Here is a 14,403-nt window from a genome sequence, read left to right on the forward strand (position 1 = left end):
TGTCCAAAAGGGCAGGGGAAGATCTTTGAAAAACCTAGGTGCTTAACCTCATTGACAAATTCACCTAGGAGTTGTCTGACAGTGGGAACTCACCTGTTGATTTGGCATTGGGATAATGGTGGTAATCACACATTCCTAATGGACCGATGAAGTAGGAGGTGAGATGACACGTACTCTTGTCGGCCGTATCGCGACTTAGATTGCTTGATGATGAGGCGGCAAGAACGACGCAGGATCAAAAGGGAAGTTAACCATAATTTAACCAGTAGTTTCTCTCTCAACGCAATTTGGTGTGGATCTAGGAACCAGGGGCGGCAATGGCGGTGGCAGAGGCAGAGAAGGAGATACTGGATTAATCCTCGGAGTGCTCACAACTTCGTTAGGTAAGGCAGTAATGAGGCGATCCCAAATTGGAATAGCAATCTCGGCATTTGGGAAAAACGGATGTCTCTCCATTAATAGGGGAGTTGCAGTCGAGACAAAGAGCAGATGATTTGACATGGAGAGAGGCTGGAATGTTGAGCAACATTCCCTGCCAATATGACCCCACCCTTTGCACCTCCAACAGCGGATACGATTTGAGCAGGCCGGCCTTTCGTGGCCCGGAAGCATACATCGCACACAAAAGGCCTTTTCATTATGCACCACAGAAGGGGCTGGCCCATTACTTTGCATGTGTTGCAAGATTGCACCCGAAGAGTTATTTTGAATGGGCGAATTTACCGCCGCATTAACTCCGGCATTGTCTAGGAATTTAAGTCTACTAAAAACCATTGCCACTCGCACCGAAGATCTCGTCGCATTGTTTTGAATGTTGTTCATGTGCTGAGAACGCGGTCGATCCAAGAACCTTGGTGCACGGACATCATCTGCACATGAATTTGCCCTCAATCTTGATCGAGAGACAAAAGTCCAACCTTCTTCCATCTCCACATCAGCAATGTGGCTAACCTTAGCACCATTTCTGCCCCCAAAGAAGAAATCCCAAATTGAACTCCGGGATAGAAATGTTGACACCATTGTAGATTGCAATTCCAACCTCCAAAGAAGAAAGTGAGAACTTGAACATATGATCTTGAATCTTACAAACCTTATACATAGAAGCACGCCCTCTGAAGCATGACAAATATATGGTGCCCACCGATTCTTCAGTAAGCGTGATCCTTGATCATGTGAATTCTGCAACCATAAAGAATTCACAAAGTCCTGCTCCTTCAGAGAAGTTGATCGGGAGATTCAGTCGGCTTCTGATACGATCCTCGAAAGAATGGCCTCTATCAATGCGCAGATCCGCCAGTGACATGATGGAGAGGAGAAGTGGACGCCACGGTCGGAGTGACACACGACGTAGGACGGGAGGGAGCGGAGTGGCGGACAGGGGATGATGATTATTTATTCATTTTGCTTTTTGTAAGGAAACATGATAGCCTTGAGTACACATCAAAAGAGGTACACGTAGTGTTGCTAACGGCTCGGCTGGAATAGTGCAGATGAAAAAAGTGTGTCTTGTCGAAATCAAGTGCGGTTGTGCCTTAGGTTTGTTTATCAATACATGCCAAATTTAAACAGCTACAAGCGAATTAAGCATGGCTTTAGAATGCTCGTATTTTTATTATTTATTTTAGATTTTTCAACAGTATTCGTTTAATGACGCACCGTTCACTATGAAGGCACGAGGAGTGACTACGTTCAATCCCAACATACTATGTCGACTCAAGATCTCATATGTGCTTACAGTTATAGGGTGTGTGTGCGTGTTCATATAGATGATTGTATGTGCATGTATATGGACATCTGCATCTGTACTGTATTTAGAAATAAATAAACAACATGAATGATGATTAACCATCTAACGAGAAATCACAGTAGATGAGATACGTTTGGATGGCTCTAACATGAAGCTACAACTGTTAGACAGCTGCAGCTCTTGTTGGAAAAAGAAAAGGCATACTGTTTGTATGTGGCCGGCATCATACGAGCAGTAGTACATGACAATCGATGCCTAATCTCTTGCACCATGGCGACAAAGGCGGGCGTGCCTGCCCATTCGAAGGAAGGCACGCACGCACGCGCTGGTTTGATGGGGCTTGGTGGAGCTCCTTCCTTTTTTGCTCGTATTACGAGAAAGCTTGTCACTTCCGCTGTCCTTTTTCTTTGACAGGGCCCAACTAGACTCTCGGGGTTTCAGTGCGATCGATGATATTGTCTCCTCCTTTTGAAACTCCGACCTGTTTTTGTTCGTTTGCAACTTAAATAAATACCAAAAAAATCAAATAATACACAAACATAATAATTAAAACATAATTAAACATTATAGTCTTCATGACCTTCACAATGCTTAGAACATAATAAACATAAAAAATAAAAAATAAATAAGCGCCGCCCGTGTGTTGCTGTCGTGCCCGTCGATGCCGTCTCCGTCGCCTTCTCACGTGTCGTCGTTGTCGTCCTCGTCGCCAGTGAGGTGGATATAGGGTGGCGGCGTCCAAAGGTGGGACGGTGGTCCGTGAAAGGTGGAACGCGCCTGCACCACCTCCTCCCACGGTGATGGCTCGCGCTCCGGTGACCGCGGCGGCGCATGGTACCAAGACCCGGCCCCCACAGCATCGGCCATGTCTGTGGCCGTGCACAACCAGCTCCACCGCTGGCCCACCAGGCCCAGGTGGGACGCGGGGACGGGCTGCTCCTCCAGCACCTCCTCCTTAACCTCTTCCTTGACGTTCATCATCTCCAGCTCCGGTACGGCCACATCACCGGCCACACAAAGGGGCAATATGGTGTCCAATACACCCATTGGCGGTCATCGTGCATGTTCTTGGAGTCTTCCAAGACACATCGAATGAGTCGGGCCTCCTCCTCCTCTATCATGGGAGGAGTGGTGGTGGCGAAGGCGACAACGTACGCCCACTCACCTCGGGGCGTGCCCGCCGCGGGCTAGCTGGACGACCAGCAAAGTATGACGCGCGCCACACATCATGCTCGTCTTGAAACCAATAGTGCCACAGTGAGGATTCAACGACGTACCTAGGGTCATAGTACAGGTCGTCAGGCAGGCGACGTCGGCGGCGATCGATCTCCTCGCGGCGGGCACGTCCGCTCATCGGGATCGGCGGGATCAGCACCCGATCCGCAAATACATGCGAGTTATTGGGCAGGTGAGCGTTGCTCCAAGGGAGCGGCGTCCCTGTTTCCCAATATAACGTCGGCAAACATCCGCATGGACATACTGCCACGCGCGCATCCAGGCGGCCGGAGGGGCGTTGGCGAATGCGAGCGGTGCGGGGGCCCTCCGTGTGGGTAGTGCGGGCTCTAAGCTGGCGGCGTGGCGGCGGCTAAAGGACGAACCAGCCTCGTGGTCGTGCACTCCCTTGCAGCTTGTGCTCCACCACACCATGGATGCCGACGGCAGGAGATCTCGAGGAAGGGGATGGGAGAACTAGGGTTTGGGTGTTGGGTTTTGAGGAGGCAGCACGACTGGAGTGTGAGCGTGGACTGTGACTGGTCCATGGCTTCCCATTCAAGAAGGATGGCGACCGCTCGCCTCGGTGGATGACAAGTGAGGCCGACCGCGCGTGCATAGTTAATTTGGGCGGTGGAGGTAGGCGGTCGTCTTCCACGCGGCCCCGATGCGGACGAGAGACGCGTCCGTTCGGTGTCCGCCTGGACCCCAAAAGAGTGCATGTTTGCGCTGGAAATGCATCGGGCCGGACACCAAACAGACAAGATGGGTCCAGGCCGTCACGCGCTGGACCGTGAGGTTTGTCGTTTTGCTTCAAACGGACAGGACCGGACGGAATGGGGTCGTGCGCTCGAGTTGGCTTGAGTACCCTATGTTCCACACAGATTCCAGACGCCATGGCCCATATTATTAATACTAAATGACCCTTGAAAGATTTTTCTTTGTCATGCACTGATCCCAGAAAAACCTTATTTCCTCGTCCCTTGTGTGCGTCTGTCCGGTAGGCGTATTACACGTAGAAACACCTTACACGAAGGCGTCTTTGATCGGTCACGGTCCACGATCGTCACTCACGTCGTTAGCATGGCGCAGCCCTAGCGCGCCTGTTAAAACGACGCTATATGTGCGGGATAGTATGCATTTTTTATAATCCCAAGTGTCATGACATCACAAAATTCGATGTTCTAGTTGAATGTTCTGATGTAGCCCTCACATGCCTATTACATAGTTGTGACAGTTTGAAACTGAACATGACAATTTGTTTGATGTATCAACCCTGAACTCGTCTTAACGTTTCACGTTTCATTTCCAATGGATATTACGCTGTGATATTTGGCGATGGAGATCATATGTGTGGTGCCATCTTCCAAACCGGCGTGATTTTCCTTCAGCTATGGCCCCTTTAAATTAGGCGTGTCATGTCGTCTTTAGTGTCATCATCAAATTTGGTGTTGCACGTCGGCCTTGTCCGCCTAAATAACGTGTTTGTTTCCTTGCCTTACTTTTTCTTGTCCACGATTATGTAATAGGCGTGTATTTTTTAAAAAGCATCGCAATGGAATTTGTTTATTTAAGCTCCGGTTATCCCCGCTCCCCATCCACCCTTCCCCAAACAAGTCGACCATTCCTAGCGTTACTTTCCGAATCAACGGAACCACACTCACAGGTCACCCACTGCATTGTCCCTGTTCCATGGACCTAACGGCCCATTCCAGGAAGGCTTCGTACACCGGCGACCGCCCCTGACCCTTTTGTACGCTGCGTGGCCGCATACCCTCATCATACCAACCTCCACCCGACCACAAAATCCCCAGCACTAGAAGAGTGGAGACCACGCGGCATCAGCGAGATCTGCTCAAAGCAGCACGTAATCTTCTTATCAATCAACTTCACAGAAGTATATCAGTTGTATATGACATATCATTAGGTAATAGAAGGGTGCCAACCAACGTGCGTTGCAAAAAAAATCATAATTTCCAATAGCCATGAACACATTTTGTTGCGTCATTTAGATACACTATAAGTTTCAATTCCAGAAAATTATAAACATTTTTGTAAATCATGAACATTTTTGTAAATCATGCACATATTTGAAATCATGAACATTTTTCAAATTCGTGAACACTTTCTAAAATCAAGAACATTTTTTGAGTTAATGAACATATAATACTATTCTTAAACATTTTTAAAAATTGCGAAAAATTACACTATTATCTTGAATCGGCGAACATTTCTAGAATCGACAAAGATTTTTTTGGAAATTGGTGGAACAATTTTTAGAAATTCACAAGCACTTTTTTTATTTAACAAACTTTTTTTAAAATTTAACAAGCATTTTCTCAATTTAACAAACATTTTTTGAAATGCATGATACTTTTTTGAATGAATTAACTATTTTGCAGGTCACAAACAGTTTTTTTAATTTTTAGGATATTTTTTCATTAATGTACATTTTTTCAACTGGCAAAATTTTGTCCTATTTCATTAACATTTTCCAATACACGAAATTTTAAAAAAAATCATGAACCTTATTTTATTTCCTGAACATTTTTTCTAGATTGAGAACATTTGTTTAATAGGCAAATTTTTTGACAAAATCATAGACATTTTTTGAATACACAAACATTTATTGATTTAATAAACAATTTATATTAAAAATAGTTTTTACATTTTCATAAAATTTTAGGATTTATTAAACATTTTAAATCCTAAATTATTTATAGTAAAAAGGGAGGACGAAAAATAGAAAAACAAAAACAAAAGTTAAAAAACAGGTCGCCGGACATGGGCTGGCCAAAACTGGCGGATTGCATCATTTCCCATCGCCCAGAGCATAGTATAGGAGTTTCCTACTGTATGGGTCGGCCCAGGCGGGGATTACCGTGTGTGAAACATTTTTTTATCATTATCACTTATAGGTGGTATTGCTGGGTAATATTTTGTAACTTTAGGGGCAACCTTAATGACATACTATGAGAAGCAATATCCCCTTTATTATTAGGTATAGATTATGGCATGCGAGACCTATCACATGAGGTGGGTTAATGTTCACTATATTGCCTTTTTATGTAGGATGACATATCATAATATAGTGCATTTACATCACGATGGCGATCTTAACATGGAATCTAGCATCAGTAGTGTGGAGTTTCGTGAACACCAAAAGTCGCACATTGTGTTTTCCTAAGGATCCAACTCTTGGTGGACTTGTTGATAAGGTGAGGCAAGTGATGGATGTGAAAAAAAGTTCTCTAGTAAGGTTTTGCATGATGACCCCCCCCCCCCCGGCCGAGGCTTATGCTTGGGATAACTACAAGGCAATGGTCGGTGAATCTTGCATTAAGATGGTTGTTATATATGCAGTGGTCCACCAAGGTCATGACCTCTTTCACATAGACCTCAATCGCGTGTTGGTGGGCTGTGATGGCCACGACCATAGGTCAGCAGTAGGCAGCATAGTGTTGGCAGTCAAGAGATCTACGAGTACATGATCGAGAGTCATCCCACAGAAGAATAGGTTGCGAAATAGGTGGATGTAGATGTGGAGGGGGAGGAGATAGAGGCTGAGCTAATTATGGAAAGAATGGCCCCGAAGCTTCCTCTCATAGAAATCTCAATGGAGCTACGCGCTCACCAAACAACGTTTGCATCGAACAAACTTAACGACACTAGTTATGGTGCTTACGAAGAGGGGGGTGAGGTCGTGTTGGAATATCTAATCGCACAAGGAGAGGACTCCATTGACGAAGGTACAACTCATGAATTCGAGTTCAGCTTGTTGGAAAATATGCTCTTCTGCATCATATACTAGAGAGACATGGGCACACATGAGTTCAAAGATTTAAGCGGCGCTGACCTAGCAGTAGTAGCGGAGCAATATATGTATGATATGGAACTGTTGGTTGTGACAAGGATTCAAACAACTGAAGAGGAGAAGATAAATCTATGGTCGAAGCCTTTGATATATCGAGGGATTGTGTTTGGATCAATGGTAGATATGAAGATATGGCTACACGAGTATGGAGTGTAACACTATCTGCATTACCGCGTCCACAAGTCATACAAAACATTGAGATTCATGGTTTTGTGTCGGAACAGGGAGCAGGGTTGGTGTGCGCCTAGAAGTGCAAACCGTAAGATCGATGGTAGATCGTTAGCTGCATAGGATCGCATTGATGTGGACGCGACCACATAGAAGGTCATCACCGATAGCTTACGTCCAACTTCATCAGCCAACGCGTGAAACATGGCCATGTAGCCGACACAGTCTGTGTCATAGCTGCAGGATTACATAAGCATGATATTTGAGTGTGATGTGAATGTTGGAAATATGCCCTAGAGGTAATAATAAATTGGTTATTATTATATTTCCTTGTTCATGATAATCATTTATTATCCATGCTATAATTGTATTGATTGGAAACTCAAATACATGTGTGGATACATAGACAACACACAGTCCCTAGTGAGCCTCTAGTTTACTAGCTCGTTGATCAAAGATGGTCAAGGTTTCCTGACCATAGATAAGTGTTGTCACTTGATAACGGGATCACATCATTAGGAGAATGATGTGATGGACAAGACCCAAACTATGAATGAAGCATATGATTGTATCAGTTTATTGCTACTGTTTTCTGCATGTCAATGTATCTGTTCCTATGACTATGAGATCATGCAACTCACGGACACCGTAGGAATACCTTGTGTGTATCAAACGTTGCAACGTAACTGGGTGACTATAAAGGTGCTCTACACGTATCTCGGAAGGTGTCTGTTGGATTGGCGTGGATCAAGACTGGGATTTGTCACTCCGTGTGACGGAGAGGTATCTCAGGGCCCACTCGGTAATACAACATCACAATAAGCCTTGCAAGCAATGTGACTAAAGAGTTAGTCAAGGGATCTTGTATTACGGAACGAGTAAATATACTTGCCGGTCACGATATTGAACTAGGTATAGAGATATCGATGATCGAATCTCGGGCAAGTAACATACCGAAGGACAAATGGAACAACATACGGGATTAACTGAATATGTAGGATCCAATATGGGCATCCAGGTCCCGCTATTGGTTATTGATCGTAGAGTGTCTCACATCATGTCTGCATAGTTCTCGACCCCGCAGGGTCTGCACACTTAAGGTTCGGTGACGTTTCGGTATTATTGAGTTATGTGTGTTTGGTAGCCAAAAGTTGTTCAGAGTCCCGGATGAGATCCCGGACGTCGCAAGGAGCTTTGTAATGGTCTGGAGATATTGATATATAGGAAGTCCTATTTCGATCCCCGGAAAAATTTCGGGTGTTTTCGATATTGTACCGGGAATGTCGGGTGGGCCATCGGGAGGGGTCACTCACAACAGGAGGCTACTTGGGCCTTAGGGGTGGCACACCAGCCTTTACTGGGCTCGCCGAGCCAAACCCAAAGGGCCCATGCGTTCAAGAGGTGGGAGAAGGAAAAAAACTCCAAAGGAAAGAGGGGAGTATTCCAAGTAGAGAGGAGTCCTACTTGGAGTAGGATTGGAGGTGGACTCCTCCACCTTCGGTCGAACCCCTTAGAGGGCTTTTGGCTGCCTCCTCCCCTCCCTCATTCCAATATATACTAAAGGATTTAGAGGCAGCCCTAAGCCTGATAAGCCACGACTGCCCTCTCTCTCTCTCTAGATCGTTATCTCATCTAGATTAGTTCCGCAGAGCTTGGCGAAGCCCTGCTGGATTAGTGCACCACCACCAGCAGCACCACGCCGTCGTGCTGGAGAACTCATCTACCTCTCCGCCCCTCTTGCTGGATCAAGAAGGCGGTGACCGTCATCCAGCTGTACGTGTGCTGAATGCGGAGGTGTCGTCCGTTCGGCACTAGATCGGGATGGATCGTGATGGGATTGCGGGACGGATCATGATGAGATCGCGGGACGGGCTACGATTTGGATCACGAAGATGTTCCACTACATCAACCGCGTTATATACGCTACCGCTTAGCGATCTACAAGGGTATGTATATTCACTCTCCTATCTCGCAGATGATCATCACCATGGATAGGTATTGCGTGTACGTAGGAAATTTTTTGTTTTACATGCAACGTTTCCCAACAGTGAACTACAAAAAAGCCTCGAGGGTGAAGCGGCTGGCTCTCAAAAGGGTGTACGGTGACTAGGAGGAGTCATATGGTCTGCACCCGAAACAACTTCAAGCGATGAAGGCCCGCAATTCAGGAATGGTGTACGAAGCGGAGCGATGCCCATGGGGCTTCCGAGAGAAGATTCTAGAGGGGTGGGACGTGAGATTCACCATTTTAGGAGAGTGTTCTAGGCATTCGGAGCGTGCATAGAGGCGTATTGTCACTCCAAGCCAGTTCTTTTGGTTGACGAATTGTTTCTTGCCGGCAAAGTCCGAGACATGCTCGTGGTGGTCATAACTTGTGATGCCGATAATCAGCTTGTGCCCTTTGCTTTTGCTCTCGTCAAACGAGAAGACAATTCCAACTAGGAATGGTTCTTGAATCTTCAGCGGGTGCACGTGCTTGGGGAGCTCCTACCTACCGTATTCTCTCGTAGGGAGGCGCTAGCACACACGGGGCTCGCCCCAACTCAGCTTGCCTAATTTTTTTGTCTCAAAAAGATCTAATAATTTCCTTTTTTCTTTTTTCTATTTCTTTTTTTCCTTTCCTCCTTATTTCCTTTCTCTTTTTTATTTTTTGGTTTTCTTTCATTTTCCTTTTCTTTTCGTATTTGATGCAAAATCATTTTTCAAATTTAAAGAATATTTTTGAAAATAAATTTTTTTTTTGAATTTATGAAATGAGGTTGCAAAACAATATTTTTTTGAAATTTGGAACATTTTTTAAAAGCAAGAACATTTTTCAAAATTTAAGAACAATTTTCAAACACAATCTTAGTTAAGAATTGAAAAAAAAAATTCAGAAACAAATCAAAATTCCAAACATTTTTTGACAATAGCAAACATTTTTTTAAATACCAAACAGTTTTCGACAATAGCAAACATCTTTTTTAAAATATCGAACATTTTTGGAAAATCCTGAACATTTTTTGAAGTTATGAATGTTTTTTGAAAAACGGCAACTATTTGAAATTTAGAACATTTTTTAGAAGGTAAAACATTTTTTGAATTTGAAGAACAATTTCTAAAAATCCAAAATAGTTTTTGAAAATCCCGAACATTTCTTGAAAATCCATAATTTCTTTTAGAAAGGAAAAAACATTTTTCGAATTTGAAGAACAAATTTTGAAAAAGCAAAAACATTTTTTAAATTTGAAGAATAATTTTTGAAAATTCCGAACATTTTTTCAAAATCCAGGATTTTTAAATCCAGAAAAAAAATCGAGAACAATTTATGAAACAGAAATATAAGAGAATAAAGAAAAACAAAAACTGGTTCAACGAACTTTCTAGAAGTTTCCCAAAACTGAAAAAACAGCTCGGAACCTCTAGAAGGTTCCCAAAATCGGGGGCGTTGGAATGTTAAACGGGCCAAGCCACTCCCGAACGATAAGTGGGTATCCTTTGCGAAGCCCCGGCACCGCTTCGCAACGAGCGGTGAATAGGCTTTTCCTGTCCTTGGTGCCGACTCCTGAGAGGCCACCATGCATCATATCGGACCGACACCCTGGTATCATCAACGCAATGCATGTCCGGTTATAATGTTATCTTGATGTAATTCACACATGGTGCATGCGGCATTTTGCTCGCAACTTCTACTTGAGGGTAAAGAACAAAGAGTGCACGGACGCATTGAAGCTTCTATGCGGTGAATTTGAGCCCTACATGTTCGAACAAAGGCTCAAACACCTCATGAAGGCGGTCTCCAAAGAGGGTTTTGATTTCATACAAGCGCACCTTGTTTTGAGGGAGAAGTGAACTTGCGCCTTCGATGTAGGGGCTAGGTATGGCCACATGACGAGCAACATGGTTGAGATTATCAATGTCATTGTGAAGGGAATAAGGTGGCTCCAAGTGGCCTTGTGCTGACCTTCACCTTTGACAAGTGTAATTGGTAGTGGATATCACGGTGGTCCACCGTTAAGCGCTCCATCAGCTGAGGTCACATGGATGGCGATGGCAATCGCAGTGATCACTAGTGGCCTCGAAAGGTGAGTGAGCGGCTAGAGACAGAACAGATCAAGTATGTTGATCATAAGGTAAAGACATACGATCCAGTGAAACATCCTTACTCTGTACAAGAGGTGTGCGGCCAGAACAGTGTCGGATAACCATGGGGTGGTCGCATTCATGAGGTTAACCCAAATAGTGCCACTATTCGGCGACCAAGAGGTCAGGGAAGACAATGTGTCAAAACAGTTGAAGAATACAAAGAAGCGGCTGAAGACCAGCTCGTGTTGTTCGTATGGCTCGAAGCAAACTTCGGGAAAGGCCCGCCTACATATGCTTTTGATGAGTTTGTCCATATGTTCGCAAGGGCGTACGCACTCTATGTCCTCAGAGGCGTGGTATTCATGGACGACACCGAAGACTACATCTCCTGGATCTCGCTGCAGCTTCTCACTGATTGGAAGAAAGCTGGGCAGTTTAGGTGGGGACCCACTGCCCTTGCCTCTTTGTATTGTCAACTATGTGAGGCATGTCGTTGTTTGAAGTACAAGTCGAACATTGGAGGATGCATTCTCAAAGGGAAAGCCTACAAAGGTTTGTCCTCTTTTCTACAATGTTAGTGTTTCTGGTTTTTATTTCTTCATGTTATTAGTTTTATTTATTTCTTATATTTTCTTCTTGTTGTAACCTATTCCATTGAACACTTTTTACAAGCTTCTATACATTGATGCGATCGATCTTACTGGTCTTGGTATCGTATTGCTTGATGGCCCTTTTGCTATTAATATTTGGATGGAGAAGATGATTTCTTAAGGATGTCCACGCGGACAAAATTTCTTATGGGAGAATATCGGTATTTTGTTTATTTTTAATGTTCATAATATCTACTTTCTTGCAACTTCATTATTGTTTTCATCTTTTTTCTTACTCACGTGCTTTCTCACATTTTGCGAGCTGGAACCATAGTTTTTTGTTGATTTATTTGCTTATTTGATGGGCTACTGGCCATGAAAATTCATGCGTGTTCATGGTGCCAAAACTTGCAACGATGAGGTGTGTTATTTTTTCAAGCGCCCCTTTTAGTTATGCTTGTTTGTGTTATACCGGTAACTGTACTTGATATGTGGTTATTTTGTCACATTCACTTGGTAACTTATGTATGCACATCCTGGTAACTCATGTGTCTCTCATCTGAAATTTATAGTCCTGGTATCTTTGTTTTGTAAGTTTGCTGATAACTTGTGTTGCATCCAAATGGTAACTTATGGCAGTGCACCTTGGTACCTCATGTTATATTCTTCTGAAATTTATAGCTCCGGTAACCTCTGCTATAGTTTTTCTAGTATTTTTTTATGTTTCCCCATGGTAACTTATGTTAGTATACCATGTTATTCTTCATTGTCTTTCACTGTGTGTTTATTGTAACTGATATATTTTCCATCTGAAAATTGTCGTTGGTAACTTAATATGTTTTTTGTTTTTCCAATGAGCACAGACTTGCCAAAGCTAATGAGCTTGTGGGTCGTTTTTCGTCTGGCGTGATGGGCCTGCTTGGCGAGCTTGTGCAAGGCTTCATGTCCCGGGATGATGAAAGCGGCTCCTACGTGTCTCGTCGTCAAGATACTGACCTTAATGTGCTTTCTTCTGCTACCCGCAATACTTCAAGGACCCCTCGTGCATGCCATACCCGTCTAGCAGAAAGCCCTGGTTAAAAAGGCCCTCCTGATTCTGCAGCCAATGTGAGAGCCAATGTTGCTTCAGGCAGCGGGGTAGCGGATGTAGACGCCCCGCACTCAAGTGATGCAAATGCTGAACCGCATGACAGTGGAGCAGAAGTTGTTGATGTCACCCAACATTCTAATGAGTCCTAGGTCATGCTTACCGCGGCTTCTAATAGGTCATCCGGTGGTTCAGGGGATGGCATCCTTAGCTAGCGTGATATGACAGACACACAATTTGAGGCGGCCACCTGTTAGACTATTACTTGGATCTCAAGTTACCTAGTCCTAGTCGTTTTGTAATAGGTCTAGTTGATTTGTAACCCTTTATATAAACCCATGTATGCGGCTGCAAATTATCAACCAGCAATATTTTTATTCATCTATAATGGTATGAGTTTTTCGATCATAGGGTTTAGGGTATGGCTCCACCCACCCCAGCACCGCCGCCGCCGCCCGGCTACTTCAAGCGTTGGGCTGCTCTCATCGCCAAAGCCGTCACCATCGTGTCAGCTAATTCTTCCTCTCCTCTTTCCCTAGCACCACCCATACATCCTACTACTCTCCTGGTTGCACCTATGTCGCTCGCCGACACCATCACCGTTGTCAGCCCCTTCATCCCCATCGTCCTCAATCTCGCCACCCACAACTATTATCATTGGCGCCACCTCTTCGATCTACACCTGGGACACTTCAACCTCCACTCCCACATTGCAGCCAGCAATCCTCCTTTACCTCATGATCCTTAATGGGTGAAAGACGATCTCGCGATTGTTCAGTGGTTCTACACCGACATCACCATCGAGATTTTCAATATGCTTGATCATGACGGCGTCACCGTCTCCAATATCTCGGGCTCTCTTCGCCAACTTTTTTAAAGCAATGGCCACGCTGGAAAAACGCTCTGCACAACGAGCTTCGTAACCTGGCCCAAGGCGATGCCCTGGAGAACCTCTTCTATCAGCGTGTCAAGTCCATCGGCGACAAGCTTCACGAACTCGGTGATCCCGTCAGTAACTCACAGCACATCAACATCATCGTCGTGGGCCTCGGCGAGGATTTCGACAAGCAGGCCTCCTTCATTCCGGTGATGCGACCTCCTCCAACCTGCGCTGAAGTCCGCTATATGTTGCGACTTGTGGCGGACACTCAAGCTCGCAAGGACTCTCTCCCAAAGGTCTTCCATGCTGCGACTTGTCCTCCTATGTCGTCTCAATCGACACCTCCACTGCCAGCTCCTGCCACCACACCGCCCCCGATGCCATCCGTGCAGCCACCTCCAGGCTGGCGCCCAAGTCCCAACTACCGTGGCAAGAACCCCATCTACACTACCCTCGACGCGCTCGGCGCCTCCTTCGACACCACCGTCTTCAAACCCTGCGCCGGCTCCGAGTGTTCCACCTGCGGCTCCAACCTGGCGTCCTCCGCATGATACATGGACCAGGATTGTACACGCATGGCCTATGCCCTAGTCTGCCCCGTCCCCCCTTGGCGCTCCCCCTGCCTACATCGGTGCTTGGCAATCCGATCTTCGTCCGCATACTGGTGCCCCTGGGTTGCTTACTGTTGGGGAACGTAGTAATAATTCAAAATTTTCCTACGTGTCACCAAGATCAATCTAGGAGATGCTAGAAATGAGAGAGAGGGAGTGCATCTTCATA

This window comes from Hordeum vulgare, chromosome 5H, assembly GCF_904849725.1.
Source record: "Hordeum vulgare subsp. vulgare chromosome 5H, MorexV3_pseudomolecules_assembly, whole genome shotgun sequence".
NCBI lineage: Eukaryota > Viridiplantae > Streptophyta > Magnoliopsida > Poales > Poaceae > Hordeum > Hordeum vulgare.